The sequence below is a fragment of the Micrasema longulum genome, unplaced genomic scaffold (genome assembly GCF_059751315.1).
Source record: "Micrasema longulum isolate JH-2025_06_02 unplaced genomic scaffold, ASM5975131v1 h1tg000042l, whole genome shotgun sequence".
NCBI lineage: Eukaryota > Metazoa > Arthropoda > Insecta > Trichoptera > Brachycentridae > Micrasema > Micrasema longulum.
In genome coordinates this window covers 544,534-562,596 of record NW_028277249.1, presented here as the reverse complement: position 1 = coordinate 562,596, position 18,063 = coordinate 544,534, and positions in this window count along the sequence as shown.

Below are 18,063 nucleotides of genomic sequence, written 5' to 3'. Positions count from 1 at the left end.
TCCAGACTGATTTGTATTCCAGACATTTTTTAAATATACACTCTCTATTTTACTTGATCGCCCGGAATTAGCATGAGCAAAATAAATTATATATCTTTCAAGTTGTTTTCTCGAAAACGAAAATGACAAATGGCTATTTTATCGTGAAGATATCGCAGAGATTTTAATTTAATTTAGATAAGCACGATTTCACAATTGTAGTAATAAGTGGCGGATAACAGGCCTTGTAGAAGTATAACACTTACATTTCTTTCAGAGACATTTTTTAAATTTATAAAAAAATAATTGTAACAAATCTAGTAAATAATAAAATACAATTATTAATAATAAAAAAAAAAAAATAACATTAGAATCTTATTTCAAAAAGTATTCGATTATTAATTTATATAGTTTGAGAAAATCCTTGTTTATCTTAACAACTTCTCATTCTGGGTCTTTATATCATCTCCTGACTGTTAAAGATAAAAAATATATGCTTGAAAACAAAAAAAAACAAAAAATTATATACATTCGTATTACATAAACAGTAAGTTACAAAATAGCAGTTTTTTAAATCCCAGTATTTTTTATCGTCATTGGTCAATTTTTCATGTACTTATTAACAATTATTAGAACTTATAAATACGGGTGAAGCGTGCCTTATACCTACGGATACGAGACATCAGACAGGCGCCGTGGCGTAGTTGGTTAGACGGTTATCTGTGAAACTGGCGTCGCGGGTTCGATTCCCGTCAGTTGCAAGAAAAAAATCCCAGAAAGATTTTTTTTCAATTGGTCTGGATGTAGTGATGAATTTTTACTACCTTTTTCCATATCCCTTTTATCCCACCTGCTAACAAGCCTCAAAATAGAGGCTTAGTGGGTTATTCCTTTTAAAAAAATGATGATTCAAAAAATTAAAAATTGCGTTTTGCAAAAGTCTCATGGATTTTGAGTTATTAGTTATTTTTTGAAAATTTATGAAAATTTAAGCCGTATAAATTTCACTGCAAAAGAATTAATCGAAGCAAGAAAACGAAATGAAATTATGAATTTTTTAATTACATTTATTACAATAAATTTTACAACAGGTGTTCAATTTGACTACCACAAGCTCTAATACATGTTATATACCTTCTAACGAACGATAGTTTGATCCTGCTCACATATCCGGCTTCACTCACAAAATTCATTGTTCTGCTGTTCAGGTGAGGTGATGGTCTTATTGTAGACCTTTCCCTTCATTAATTTGTAACCTTACTTGAAAATTTTTACAAAACACAGTTTTTGAGTTTTTGAACTATGTCCTATAGACTTAGGCATAAGGTTATCCATGCATTACGCCACACTCCGTATATATTCTTATTATTAACCGATTTTCTCCACAACCTCTTTCAATTTTTTCTAGGTTTCTCTGTCTTGGACATTCAGTTTCTACCCATGTCCCACGATTTCAACGATGTCTACAGTCCATCTCCTCTGTGGTCTCCCCACTTTCCTTTTATTTTCGTTGGATCTCCAATTTAGCATTCTAGGGGTCTATCTATCAACATCTTGTCTCGCCATATATAAGCGGATTACATTATTATTTTTTCAATGTTATTCACCCTTTACCATTAATTGCCTGATTTTCCTATTTTTGTTCAAAAACACTTTCTTCAAATGGTTTTACTGCGGTTGTAAATGACAATTAAAAATGATTTAGTTTTTGACCTCTATGATTTTACTGCGTCCAAGCTCATTACGCGGTTAGTGGCATACATAGAAAGGGCATTAAACATTTTATGACTAACAAATTCACGCTTCCTTGCATTACACTTACTTTATTTATTGTATAACAATATTATCTTGCTGTGCCAGCGAAAAGGAGTTAAGAACATCATAAAAAATTTACAAATAAATCTTTATTCTTGTTTTTGACTCAGATTGATAAAAAAACAGAACGTTTCATCATTTTTATTCAAAACAATATAAGATAAGGTATTTTCACAAATTGGGAATAACATTAAAATTATATTGAATATTATTGTAATAATATTTTACTTTTTTTTCAATGCATTAAAAACAAGTTTTAATAACGATTTTCAGGTTTACAAACGACAACACACAAAACTACTTGCAGCTGGCGTCACGTCACTTTGAATTCACACGTCATGTCATGCCCGCCAAGTGGGCTTCAAACAAATATTGCGTACAAGTATGGCACGGTAACGACATACGTGCCGTTTGTCTTATAGGGTGCGATACGTCTTGTTTTTGAAAATTTATAGAACATCGAACGGAAAAAAATAACACCTTTACCATTTAACTTTTTTGTTCACTTTATAAAAAAACCCTATTTACAAATCACACGATATATTCTTTTTCTCGGAATAGCAACCCTTCCACAAACCCCTACCCCTTTTTTACCCAACTGCTTCTTTAGTTCCATCTGATGCATATTATTTCATATATCCGGTGCGTTTCGTTGCACAGACGCGTTAGTTCAATACGTTTTGAATCTTGATTTTCAATTCAAAAAATTTAATGGGATGTTCTCAAAAGTACATTTTAAAAAATTTTCCTCTGAAGTTTTGCGGTATGGCCCTAAAAAACAAAAGATATTATTATAATCAAAACATGATCATTAATATAACTCCTTATTTATGTTTGAATGCTCTAGTTTTTATAAACATTGATTCTCTGGTAATAAATATAGATGAATATGAAATCGATTTAAATGAAAAAAAAAAAAAAGAAAACTTAGTAGTTAGTAACATTAAATAAACATTAAAATAAAATACAATTATCTCTATTGAGTTTGATCTAAATTACGAAATCAAAAATTCGTTTTATGATTTTAATTCATTTACGGAAATCAATCAACGATTGAAGCAAAACGTTAGATAAATAAAAAATTATAAGAAATACCTCTTATTAAAGAATAGGGAAGATTCTAATATTTACAGCTTTCATAACTCGAAAATGTTTTTATCGTGCCTTCGTCGAGTTGATGTTTCAATCGTACATCTATTGACAAGGATTTGTACTTGTAAAATAAATAACTCTCACATTTCACAGCTATATTGACTTCTATGTGATTGACTAAGCAATATAAAGTCCATGAAATTTTATTATCAATGCTATATTATTACACTGTAAATAATAAAACGCGGATTGAATCGAGATATTCCATAAAAAAATAGCAGCCCTTCTTACTAAAAATAGATTCGACTCAAAGTACGTCCTGTCAAATAAGGATATAAAAAAGGAAACAAACTTACCTCTAGTCAATCTTACCGGATGTATACGGAACTTTACTATAAAATAAAATGCAGTGTACCTCGTTCATCTATTTCAAGAAGGTAAGGAGATCAGTATTACCAGGTGCCAGCTCAGTTACAATGAAATAAATAATTAGTTGTAGAACTACCTTATAAACAAATATTTCATGCCTACCCAGCCAGGAATCGAAGCCAAGACCTCAATCATGGTATGTGAATGCGCCCATCACTACAATACTAGACGCACATTTTTCCACTCGATTTCCTCGATCATGTGTAACAGGTAGGTAAGGTGATCAGTCTAACGCTTCAAATTCCAATCCGGAGACAGTAAAATGTTGCAGTGTTAATCAATTAAAACAAATATTTTATGCTGAATCTCACAGGAATCGATTCCAGGACGTCTAACATGAAAGGTGAATACGCCAATCACTTCAATAGAAGGCTGATTTTCCTCCGCTTGTTTTTTTCGGTGTTTTGCCTGAGAGTATCATTAAGTCAGAAACATTTGTTTAGGATTTTGGTCCAATTTACACACAAAACTGCATTCATCGTCCGCCCGAACATGTATACAACAACGCACAAATAATATCAACCTGTAAAATAATAATGGCGGTATAATGCGATCCGAAACATCGGAAAAGAGTGCGAACGACATCTGAACGAGTTTAAAAATCTAAGATTTATAATTACCCGTGAGCTTTTTCAGAAAGTCTATGCGAAGCTTTACCATATTATTATTTTGCTCTCGTGCGGGGAGTTATAGGATTTTAACTTTAGCCATTTTAGTTGGCGGGTTCTGAAACCGCACTCAGCAGTCGTTCCTTATTTCCTAAGATTTACAAGTTGCTCTTCTAGCAGTTGCACTTACAAGAATAGTTGGCGTAGAGTTATATATTCAACTGCCCCAGTTTCAAGAATCATAATTTGTCCGGGACTAGAATACATTTTATATTCACCCCGTAAAAAAAGCAAGATAAATTCAATTATCTCCATAAAACACTTTTCAGATTAAATTATTTTTTAATTATATTGAGCAAACCTTTGTAAACAATTACTACCTACAAATTATAATTTCAACCCCTTTTGATGACGTCATTGATAGAAAAAGACATTTCGAGGGAAGACTATGGAAGTTTAGGTATCTACATGGCCCAAAACCTGCCAAATGTAAGCCAAAATTTGCTTGCTGAATATGTAATTGAATGTGTTTAGAATTTTTTTTATGCTTGTTCACACAGAATATAAAATGTTATTTTGTAAATAAAACTGAAGATAAATGTTAGCTTTAGTACGGGCCCTAATTTGCATTCAAGCATGCATAAATATATTACAAAAACTTGAAGGATACCCATTTTTGGCATAAAAAAGTTTGTATTTAAATGTTTCCAAACAGCATTAATTTTTTGTGGATTCGAATCAGTTTTTTTTCCTTTTTTTTTATTTCTACTCATTTATTTATTTTTACTGGATGTTGCGGGATGCTAAAATAATAATTACTAAAAATCGTTTTATTTTTTAAAACCGAATTACTGCAAACGCACCCCTGTTGGAAATAAGAGCTTCATTTTTGTTACCGCGAGGCGTAGTTTGACATTTGAAAAAAGTGATTGTAATATTTGGATATTAATTAGCTTTGTCAATCACTTGTAAACAAATGCTTCCCAATAAAGTAACACCATATTTTTTACAGTGTTTATCTGAACGGTTTTTACATGCTTGTACGACGTTTCGATTCTAAACGCCAAGCTCACGTCACACCCGGCTGGCTGGCGGTCAAAGAACGACTAAACATACATTTTGCATTCATTTTTTTTTTTTTTTTTTTGCACCACAACAGGCCAGGAGGCCTAATTACAGTGGTGAATTACATCACAGAGTACCCAGGCTTGAGAAAAACCACATTTTTAATTTTTGTGTTCTCACCGGGAATCGAACCCGGAACCTTCCGTGGGTGAGTCAAGCGTCTTGACCACTACACCACGGAGGCCGCCATACGTATAAATACGTCTTGAGCATCACTGAGTGGTTGGGCATCAGTTGTTAATTGTTTTAATTTTTGTGATCTCAGGGCGCATTTATGTGTATTAATATGTCAATGTGTGTTGATCTTGAAAACTTATTTGTATTATAAATCTAGCTATTATAACTTTTTTTCCAAAAACTAATTGAAAGTAATGATTTTTTTATGTAAATGTTTTAGACTTCTCAAAACAAGAATCAAGACGAGGACAATATGTACCATAAAAGACTAAAAATGTTTTATAAGTTACCGAAAGAGATTAGAGATGTTGGGTCTATCGCATCGTTTTGTGGGGTGGCGATGGTTTCTGTTCAAAACAAACATCCAGATAGGTAGCTAGAGTGTCAACAGAACGAGTCTAAATTAAAAAAACATTTGTTTAAAAATTTCTGTTTTATATAGAAAGTATTAGTAAAGGAATTAATAGTTGTTAATTTTTTTTTGTACAAATATCTGAATTAATTCATAGCAAAACAAATCTATTATTTACCTTATTATGCGTAGAATTGTTTGCACGTTGTACTCAAATGTAATAATTTCTTCACTGTTCTTTGATCATCGTAAAGCAGATTGAGTTTTTTGTGGAAGCTTAGAAAACCCCTGAATAAATAATACAACTGGGAGGCAACTTCAAAGGTAAAATAATATTTTAATTTAATACTTCTTTTTTTGATAAAAACGAAATGTAATAAACTTCTTGCACTTGAATTTGAACAAAACAAGCGTTCTTATAAATAATAAACTTATACCTCGATCGATTTTTTTAAATAAACATGCATTTATTTCAACTTCATAATTACAATATATAGCACTCTTTAATAAGTTATCTAGTTTAATCAACATGACAGGTTTATTTCAATAAATTATCTAATTGTATCAACGTAACACGTTCCTTTTTTTATAATCAAGAGATTAAGAGACTCTAAGAAGAGAAAAAATAAGTTTTAAAACCAATGTATTCATCTTACGTGTTCCACGTTTAACAAAAGGTTGTAATGTGTTACTATTTAGATATTTGAACGCGTAATTTTAAGATTAAAAAAAGTTTATAAGTATTTGTAATGTTTGTCACTTCATAACTAATATATCGCATCCTAACCCTAACAGAGGCACAACAAAAAAAAACTATTATTTCATCGGAAAGCAGTCAAACACATATCCGTGCTATCAGTTAACTAATATTTTTTCTCAAAAACTAAGTCCCTACTTAAAGTTCACTCATTTTACATCTAGGTTTTAATGTTTTTTGACGATATTTGTACAATGATCATTGTGCGATTATTATTTCTTGAATTAAAATAAGACGTTTCAATATAACCATAATATTTTAGGTTTTAAAGCCACATAATTATTTTAAAGAATTATACCGTTTATTGTGCATGCTTAACTTAAACTTACACAATTATGGACTTGTGCCATTGTTATCGCTCAGGTGTGGATCGATTCAAGCAGATTTACTCTTAAATATGACATGCGTAATAATATCGTACTCAAAGCAATATTTTACTACTGAAGCTATAAATTAACTTAACTGGGATATTTTGAATGATTCAATGTTTCTCAGAAGAAAATATAAACAAAACCGCGCTTTGGGAGTTTGCCCATAGGGTTTGGAAATTATTTTTGAAAGCACGGTGTTCATCACCTTACCCAATGGTGCATATGGCACAACATTGGTAAACTAAATGCAGTGAAATTAGATAATCTGTCATATGAAGGGAATGTCATCAGTCTTTTGCTTAAACCACAGTGCTGCGCGTAGTAAAGATAATTTGAAAAAAATATAAAATCTGATAATTAATTTATAATTGATTCTTTCTGTATCCCCTTTACCTGTAAAACTTTTGAAATGCTTTTTTTATCATTTAATATATTTATTATTTATCTAGCTAATGATTTATTGTATTAAGCTGAGTGATTCGCAATTTTTTTTTAAAAATTGAAACATAATAGATTATTATTATTTTTATTCATTTTTTCGGTACTGAGTGGTTCTATCGAATAAATTACTCGCATCCCAACGGGCGGGCGGTGTATTTTAGAACTCAATTTTAACTACTTTCCTTTTTTTTCACGATACAAGACGTGGGTAAACCGCCCCAAGTGTTGTGGTAATTTACATAATATATTTTTTACGATTTTTCGTTTTGTACGTTCCTCAATTTTTACGAGTTTTGAGCATTACAGAAATCGTTTCTGTTTTTTCTTTCAATTTCCCTTTCAATTCTCGCATTCAGGTGAACCTACATACAAAAGATTGCATTCCGTCTAAAATATAAGTACTAAGAAAAATATATATTTCTATTAAGGTACTTAATTACGTGAAAAAACAAGTCCAAAAACCAAAACACCATTGATGGAATTCTCCTGTTTAAACCCAGAAAATTCCTAGCCTGTCAGGACCTGTAACAAAAAACTTATGTGCAATGTAAAAACAGTGAAATAAATCAATAAATAAATAAAAGTATTTTCTAAAGTACTATCCCAAATTAAAAAATTATTTAATGTTCGCTTTGGAGTTGTGAGCGAATATAGTAGCCCAGATGCTATTTGTGGACATCATTATACTCGCATGCTCTGACACATAGGTTTTTAACGTGGGCTACAACGCCTCCTTGTGGATGTTCTAGACCTTTGAGGAGGCAGAAAAAAACCTTGGAAAAATTAGGGATTATTAGGGACTATATTTTTACCTGCTTAGGGGGCGTTGAGATGCTCACTGTAGCATCTTAATTTACCTGCTCAGCTTTACCCCCTAATCAGGTAAAAAAAAAATCTCTAAATAAGACAAAAAAGACGTACTAATGGAGCAAATTAAACATTAATATTGGTCAATTTTTAATATTGTATGTATTTTAACAATTTTTATCACCTGTGTGAATAATCACTATTTCGATAGTTCGAGAAGTGGATGAAAAATGAACACAAATATTCCATTACATTAAGATCTTTATCAAATTGGATGATATGAAAAATTTATTTTTTTAATTGAATTTTAAAAACTTAAAATTTCCGTTTTTACGTGAAATATTTCATATGTGAATACAGGTGAAGTAAATAAACGCCTGTTAATAAAAAATAGCAAAACATATGTTGGTAGCAATTAAGTTATGCTAAGTTATTGATAAATAACGCGATTTTCGCAATTCTGTAAGAATTGACAGTATTATCTGTGCTTGTCCTAATTTGCTCAGTGTCTTCGGGGCATTCAGGAGTCAGCGAGTGAGCATACATGCGTCGGTAAGACTGAGCTCCGCAGCCTCCGACCCGCACTCTGCTCCCGCGCCCCCTTGTCCCCGCGCGGTGTCCGCGCTTTATTTTATTTATTTTTTTATTTTTTCATTTATTTCGAATACAAACAGATGTACAGGTTAAATGAATATTAAAAAAAAAAACTAAATAAAATGTATACATAGTAGGGCCTGCCATCCAATTATATGTATTCACCAAATAATACTGTAATAAAGCGACGACGGCTTGAAGTTTAAACTATATAAATAGTAAATATACTATATATTAAAATAAGATAAATATGGACAAAACAAGGAGATAGTGGAAAGGAAAAGAAGAAAATTGATAAGGAGCGGTAAAGGTTGATTGAAGGAAAGTGAGAGTGGAAAATTGCATGTGATTGAATGATTAAATGAATTATGAATGGAGAGCATGTATCAAGCCTATTAATTCTCTTCTGTACATATTGTATGGAGTGTTAAATATATCAAGACTATTAAATTTTTTGTTAAATGTTTTACGTATACGAGGGATCGTAGAATGTTTCCGATGATTAGTTTTAAATTTACGAATATAGAAAATATCAGAGAGTCTAGTTGGCCTGGAAGAAGCACGGTAAGCAAGTAGATTAATGAGTTCCGGGGAATCGAATTTATTATTGACAATTTTATAAAGCAGAATCTGATTTCCGCGTTGCCTGTTATAAATGAGTCCCTGCATGTTTCTCTTATTCCAGTTGAAGCGTGTTATGTCTCCAGCCTATATAAAGGCACTGATTGTTCATTTTATGTTCTTTGAAATTATCACGTGCTTTTGGTAACAGGGTATAAGAGTTAATATTTTACCCGCGTATGTAAAGTAAAAAAAACACGTCGGAATAAAAAAATAAGAGACGGCAGTTTAGTGTGGATTATATTAAACACGGATTTGTTGTTAATTTAACAAATCTGTCATCGCCAATGAACTTTATTTGTCAAAAAACTCCAATTAAATGAAGCGATGAGGCCTTCCAGGTTTCAAAATCAATTGAATAAAACACACCTGGATAAGAAAAATAAAGATGTGACCTATTTTTAAAACATGAAAAGGAAGTACGAAATTCAGCCAACTATTTCAACACTTTTTTCATCAGCCTCTAAGCAAGATGATGTCGGAATTTGAGCTTCGTATAATATCTCATTGTTGATAATAATAATAAAAATACTTTTATACTTTTATTCCACTTTTATTTATAATTTTTTTACCAGTGACCGGGTTTTGTCGTGACCGATATCGTAAGACTGGTTGTTGTTCTTGACACTGAGCAAATCGCATTGTTGATTGCTAAAACAGGCAAACCACAAAAATAAAATAAGAAATAACCACTTTGCTCCATAAATCAGCTGCAGATATTATCCGGAAAATTCCTATGAGCAATAGTTCTGTGCAAAGATGAATTGATGAGATAACTGAAAACATTTAAAAATTCTTGTGCCATCATTTGCAGACCTGTCAATTTTCAATTCTGCTGGATGAGTCCACTTTACCAACCAATAATGCATAATTATTGACATACGTGAGGTTTATCAAAGATGAGAAAATATGAAGATCTATTGTTTGCTACAAATTTGGAAACAAATACAAAAAGAGAAACCATATTTATACACTGGAGAAGTTTTGTGACGAAATGAAAATTCCTTTTAATAAAATTTTGTCAGTTGCTGTGGATAGCGCACCAGCCATGACATGGCGTCACAAAAGTTTTATAGCGTGCTCAAAAAATAAAGTTCCTGACGTGCTTGCTGTACATTGCGTAATTTATTGCCAGCATTTGATCCCAAAAAATCGGAGCGAAAGCCTTCTCACACCACTGCAATATGTTATCAGAACTGTTTATTACAGAACATAACTTGTTTATAAATTAATTGGAAGTAACTCGTTGAATGACATATTTTATACTCAGCTTTGCATATTCAATGATGAAGATTTTAACCAATTGCTACTTCTCACAAAAATGCACTGACTGCCAAAATGTACTTGTTTGACTAAATTTTACAATCTGTTACGGTCTGAGAATTGCGCAATTACCTCATCTCACCGAAAAACGATTTTTGCGTACTTAACATTCCTGTAAACATTATTAAATGATGTCAATCTACAACTTCAAAGCGACGACTTTAACTTGATTGAGACAAAAAATAGCGTTGGTGCTTTTGTTGGTGCTATATCGGGTTGTGGTCCCGTGGCTAGTGTCTCGGACTCACGGACCAAAGGTCCGTCGTTCGAATCCCACTCTACTCCAACTTGATTCCATTTTCTAATAGTGAGTTATTTACAACTCGTTGAGAATGGCCCTCAAAATTAAATATTTGGGTAAATCATAAGAACGCAAATATTTCTTTTTATTTAAAAAAAAAAAATTTAAAAAAATCCAAACTACTTTTCTACAAACGATATATCGGCCTCCACTCTGCTTTCAAGGAACGATTCCAAAATATTTTAAATATGGACATACAATACTGGGTTTTGAATACTTTTTTAAATGTCAACACGCAGGATCATCCCAGTAAAAAGAAAAACTATCAGAAATGACGACAAATGAGGAATCACAATTTTTATTTAATAAAGACAACCAAGAATCATGGCTGCTGAAGCCAATTTCGCTACTTCCGGTCATCTTATTTACGTAACTGAAGGTGGATTTACGACTGTAGCAAAGTTGGTAACTCAAAAGAAAAATCAGCTCAATGTTACTGAGCGCGGGGACACGGTTGTTTTTAAGTAAAATTGAGCATGATATCATGCTTCAAATTCAACTTTCTCATTAGATAAGTCACAAGTTCAATGTTTTTTAATGTTAATAAAAATACTTCTCAATATAATTAAGTATGCGTTTTATTTATTGTTCTCATTGAAATATTCTTCTTTGAACTCAAAATAGGATAGGTGTCATATCTTATCCTACGACTTTATAATATGACAGTGCAAAAACACGTTTAAATATTATCGTAGCAATAGTAAAGAAGCGTAGCGAAGTACAAAGTCGACTATTACTTTTGGAGTTCTACAGGGCAGCGTCCTGGGACCAATCTTATTTTAAGTCAACATAAACTCTCTTTGCAAAATAAATAATTCCGGAATAATTATTTCGTTTGCCAACGACACGGTTTTGTTATTTGAGGCAAGTGACTGGAACTCTGTCTTTCAGAAAGCAAACTTTGGTATAAACATTGTTAAACAATGGCTTGATCTTTTTACACTTAATGTCGATAAAACTAAATATCTGCAATTTTGTATAAATAATAGTAAACTACTAAGCGAAACGCTTAATCAAAGAATTTGCTGTGATAAAACACACCAACTTCTGCAACGGGAAGATTTCATAAAATACCTTGGTGTGAACATTGATAGGAATTTGCGATGGGAGGCTCAGGCCCAGTCACTAAACTCTAGGATGAGAAAGCTGTGTTATCTATTCTGCTCTCTTAGAGACATTCTGGATATTGACACTCTCAGAAGTGTGTACTTTGCTTTGTTTCAATCTACGGCAACCTATGGAATAGCTGGTTGGAGGGGTTGTACGGCATCCATTTTCAAGTCGCTCATAATTTCACAGAAATTATTATTGAGAATAATGTTCCGGCGCCCTCCAACATATACGTCAGAACAACTGTTTCAATATATGAAGGTACTATAAGACAGGTAGGATATAAGACAACTGTACCTAAAATAAGCACTTTAAAATAAAAAGGAGAGGTCTTAGCAGAATGTCCGTACGAGGTTTTCCCAGAACATTAACTACGTCATACCCAAAACCGGTATGACTTTTGCTTAGAGACATCTCTTATTTATCGCACCGAGAGTGTTCAATATTTTGAAAGAACGTATTTAACTCTCAAAGACAAAAATTATTTTCAAGAAAGGAGTTAAGGACTGTATTTTCCTTGGTGGGAGGGATTTGAGTGGGAAACTCCTTGATGATTTTCCAAATGCTTGAGTTTACTGTTTACCATATTGATGTGTCATATTTTATATGTTTTTAATATATATATTTGTTTACAATTATTTTTTATGTTTCTGATCCTATATTTGTGTGTCTGTGTCATATAATTGCTCGTCCCATATCAACACAGGACTTTTAGTCCCATGGTACAGGGACTTATTGTTTAAAGAAATGTACAAGTACCTTATGTATATAAATAAATAAATAAATAGTTGTTTCAGATTCGCTCGGTTCTGGAAAAAAAAAATTCTCAAAGTAAACCGGTGGGCAAAATAAGGTTGATAATCTTCGCTCAAACATAAGATCGAACACGTAAATCATCATCATCATCGTTTCCCCATCCGCACCCAGTGATGCATAGGACACTGCATCGATGTTCTTATTGCAGCGTATCTCAATATTTTTTACATGGGAGATAAGGTGATTAGTCTTACGCTTTGGGTGCCGATGAGATATCGAGATATCAATACATACAAGTATACCTACACCTTTTCGTACACAAAACTCAATTAACATCATAAACAATTAAAGAGAATAATGTTACATTTTCATTGCAATCGAGGCCCAGATAAATTTAAAAAAATGAAAAATAAATTACATAATAAAATTTCAGAAAAAAATCAAATAAATATTCGCGTATAAGCATTGCTATGAAGCACATTCTTGTTTAAATTTACGTATTTTTCACTTCAATAAATATTGTTCTGCAGTATTTCTATTCGTGTTCGATATTGTGACCATTGGCTATAAAATCAAAGTGTTTCTATTAATTTTACTGGTGTAGTTTACCGGCAAATGGTTCCGATCGACATGGAAATTGAATTTCCAATTACCATCTCTATATCGTCAAGGCGGATTTATGTTTTACTAACAATATCACGGCAAGGGGGTAAATAATATTATTATAATTTTCTGTCTCGGCAGTATCGTCACAGACATTTAATTTAATATTAATTTCCGTTTCAATAACGTATGCCACTTGATAAAAGGAGTTCCAATAGGGAATATGATTCTCGTGCGTTCTAATTAAATACGAGTTTTAAGTGAAAATTAATAAGAAAAAAAAACCTACCAAATATCTCTTACATAATTATTAAACCTGAACTATGATTATGTTATTGAATTATTGAATACATTATGGTATGCCAAGGTTACAAAAGTAAAAAAAAACCTTGTCTTTATACATTTTTACTATGTTTTCAGTGAATTTATTACATTGTTATTATTATTTTTTTACTACGTTTTTTAACTACATTTTTACTATGTTTTTACAACATTTTCATTATGTTTTTACTACATTTTTACTATGTTTTTACAACAATTTTACTATGTTTTTAAAACATTTTACTATGTTTTTACTACATTTTTTACCATGTTTTTACTTCATTTTGTACTTTGTTTTTCACTTTGTCCTGTATCTTTATAACTGTTTCTATATATTGATTACTGTTTTTTATATTTTTTTGACTGTCTTAGAACGGGGTAAATAACCCTAGTTAGACAGTCAAAGCAACTTTGCATAAATTATAATTTTGTGTATGTAATATAATGATAATAAATAAATAAAATATATATTTATCGCCGTTTTTGTGAGTAATCAATCAAAGGGCGCTGTAAAACATAATTTATGGGCTAACTCGTAAATAGCATTTACTTTTTGAGGAATTTTACAAATCATGTTAAACTTATTTTTTTGATCATTCAACATGGTTTTGCAAATAAACATAAAAAAGCACTTTTCATGTGAGGAAACGATTATACAAAAAAAAAGGTTTTTTTTCCCCTGAAAAACGATTCCGTTGCACTATTTCGTACATCAGGGGGTAGAGCATTCTATGCCAAAGGTCCAGCTATTAAAAAAGCCATATCTTCAAATTTGGAACTCCGGTTGCGTAAATTCTGAATACGTTCAATATACGATGAAAGCGCTCGTGCCTTTAGACACAAGAAACTGTCCATAAAGACTAGTGTGTTTCTTAAGATTCAGATATTTACTGTCATTTGAAAAAAAAAAATCCATCTAACATTAATGAGTTCTTTACAATCAATCCGAAAATAACAAAACATATAAAGTTCTTGTTTTATCAATCAAATACATACCGTCAGTATATTCTCATTATTCTAATTAACTTGTATGACAGGAAAAGAAAACAGCGTTATTTTAAAATTGGAACCGTCGCCTTAGTATTCGGATTCCGCTTTGAAAGAAGAACGCAGTAATACTGATAAAATAAACAACGTCACAAAACCTCTATACATTAGGAATCATTCGGAGAATTCGCGCAATACAACATGAACTCAAATAACAAAAGAAAGATGATTCGCATTTTGAAGCACATAAGTTTATTAAATTATTAATACAACACTAGATAAACCCTAATACAGATCTAAGTATGACCCTATGACTTCACGTGAAATTCCCCTTTGTCATAACACCATTGATCCTTCACAAAACCTTTATTGTCTTAATACCAACAGTAGGTACAATCTTGTATCTACTGTTGTATCAGACCTTATGGTAGAGCAGACAAAGCGAGTTCTATAGCAAATATGTTAAAGAGTAAAATTCACTTACATAATCCATGTCTGCTCCCTATGGTATCAAGAAAATTTTCCCTAGTCTCCTATCTACGACCGACTCTCGTGTGTCCTCCTGGACTTGAACCATGCCCCACACATTAGGTGTTAACTGGCGACAAACTGTCAGCCGTGGATATATAGGACCGCAGAAACCAGTAGCATTTGCATACCCAATTTTAATTGAAAGCTTTAAATGAAATCACAGCATTAGCGGATTTCACCACCATGAAGAAAAATCTACTTTTGTCTATGGACACCCACTGATAGCAACGATATCTTGTCTAACATTGGAAGTATCAGAAGTGGTATTTTGAATATTTTCTACCCCCTAGAGAATGGTTAATTTGGGAATTTCGGGAACAACTCCAACACTGACTGGGATTTTTTTTACAGGAATAACTCACTTAGCTTCTTCTTTAAAGGAAGCAAGTGGAAAATAGGATATGGAAGGAAATTATGAAAAATATACCATAACACCCAGACCAATGGAGAACAAATCTTTTTTGGATTTTTTTCTTGTGACTGGTGGGAATGGGAAACTCGCGACGCTAGTTTCACATTTAGCTGTATTGCCAACTGCGCCACGGTGCCTTAAATTTAAAAACTGAACAGCTCATTCTTTCACATACCCTAAACCATTTTAAAGACAGTGGGTTTGCCGTCAGTTTTACTCACACAAAAAAACACATTTTATTGTAAATAAACTAGTTACTCTTATAAAATGTTCGATTTTGTATATCGCGATTTAAATTGAATTTAACTCTGCCTCTTTCACTGTCCCCACCGTGAGTTTGACAAATTATATAAAGGGTACTTCTATCACAATAGCCCAAGTCCATTATTGTCAATCATGATGTTATGTTCAACATGTTGAGTGATATCTGTTTCTCGGATAGAATGCTAAAATTAATGGCTAGATTCCTCCAAAACCGAAATAAATCCGCTTTGAATTACTTATTTACACCAACAGTTTTTGTTAGTTACTCAGGTGTTCCCCAAAAATCCAACCTGGGCTCATTACTGTTTTCTATTTTTTTAAATGATAATAAAAGTGTTAAAGTCAATTTGCGTTTTCCTTATTTGCGTATGAATTAAAGCTATTTTTAAAGATTTAAATTCTGGATGGTTTAAGTACTTGTGTGTATTAAATGTGTATAAATAATCATTTCGTTCGATTGTTGCACAGTGTTATTGATAACCCTTAAATTATGCGGAGCCTAAGCTTTTATGTTCCGAATAATTACCTTAGACAGCGTCAACATAGACTGTTTTACATTCTAATATACAGGATTAACCCGCCAATGGTCATACCCTTTGGAAGGACAATCTCTATGTTGAACAATATTACTTTGGACATTGATACTTTTCACGTTCCTGAGAGAGTTATTCGTTAAAATATTTTCTTACTTTTCAACATATTATTCTCTAGATATTATGAATTTGTACGTTATTTTTATACAAATATAATTTTATGAACTAATATATTTTATTTTTTAATGCACACATAAATGAATAAATAAATATTAATTCTGAGAATTGTACTTTTTTAAATGTAATAAAATCAGAAAAATATCATTATTTATTTTATTTATTACTCTGACGCCCTTTATTGAAGTTTAAAAAAACTGAACAGGAAATGATAACAAAAAAAATTTAAATTATTTTTCATCAATAATATTTAAAACAAATTATTTTTCATTTAATTTACCATGAACTGATAAAACTGGATAGTTCAGTGATCAGGAATAACGTGATTGTACGGATAGGAAATAATGTTGATAATGAATTATGGTTTTCTTATGTACAAAACACTTCCAGTTGATTAACCCTTTGATCCCTGAATTTTAATGAAGAAGAGTTTTTGAACTTATTTTTTTTGAATTGTATGATTTATAGCTTGAAAACAATAAATATTTTTTTTTCTTTTTTAACTCCATATGATATATTTTCAGGGAATAGTTTTATAAAAAAATGTTACTCTCTCAATGTTATATACTTTTCAAAAATAAATAAAAAGCAACAAAATTTTTCATTATAATTAATAATAACACTGATTTTTTTTTGCGAAGTTTAAGTAGGTCCTTAAAAATTTAAAGTATCTTTAGACGTTGCTAAGTACGTTATTTAAGCAATTCAGTAAGAATCTCTCACGTATCAATAAAGGTTTTGACTCTTTAACTTCACAATGATCAACAAGTGGAAAAATTTAAGGAATACCGATATTCAAGCATGGGCAGAATAGTCATTGTTAGTAACACAATGCAAAAAATGGCCCCTCAAACCAGCCAATGACATCATAAACCTATATTTCTATGTTCCTTTCTATATAATGTTCTTCATCTCTGACATAACTTTTTAATGTAATAAGAAAGTACGTAAATAAGCAGTAATTTGACACAACCAAATGGTGACAGCACTAGGAAAAACTGATTCCCGGCAGTCATTTTACGATATTAATTACTTATAAATGGCCAAAACTACTCAAAAACGTCAAAACATGTACTGAAAGTGATTATTTATATCGAATTAATTTTCATACAAGAGATATTTGAGTTATTTTGCATCAAAACAAATTTGTACCGTCAGAGAGCAAGGGGTTAACTCAGTGCTAGCAACTCCGAAATCCATCAATTAGATCAATTGCAATACTCGTAACAGAATTCAAAAAAAGGATGTTTAAAATCTCTGTTCAAATAAGTTACAAAGGTTAAATATCCCATTTGTTCGGCGCGGAAGTAAGTCAGGTTAAATTATAACAGACTTTTCCGGGGGATTATTCCATAATATTTTGTGCCGTCACTTGACTCGTTAGCGAGTGGCTGACGGGTCGCGTCAATCATAAATCAGGGGCTCACATAAATCGTAGCGCCCTTGTAATGAAATTGTATCGCCGTTAGAAAAACGCTCGAAGCCTCTTCTGCGTGCCAAAGCTCGCTGATCTGTAAAAAATATATTCGAATTTCTGGCTAACTCCACCACCTGGCTCTCAGTTACAATAAACGGTA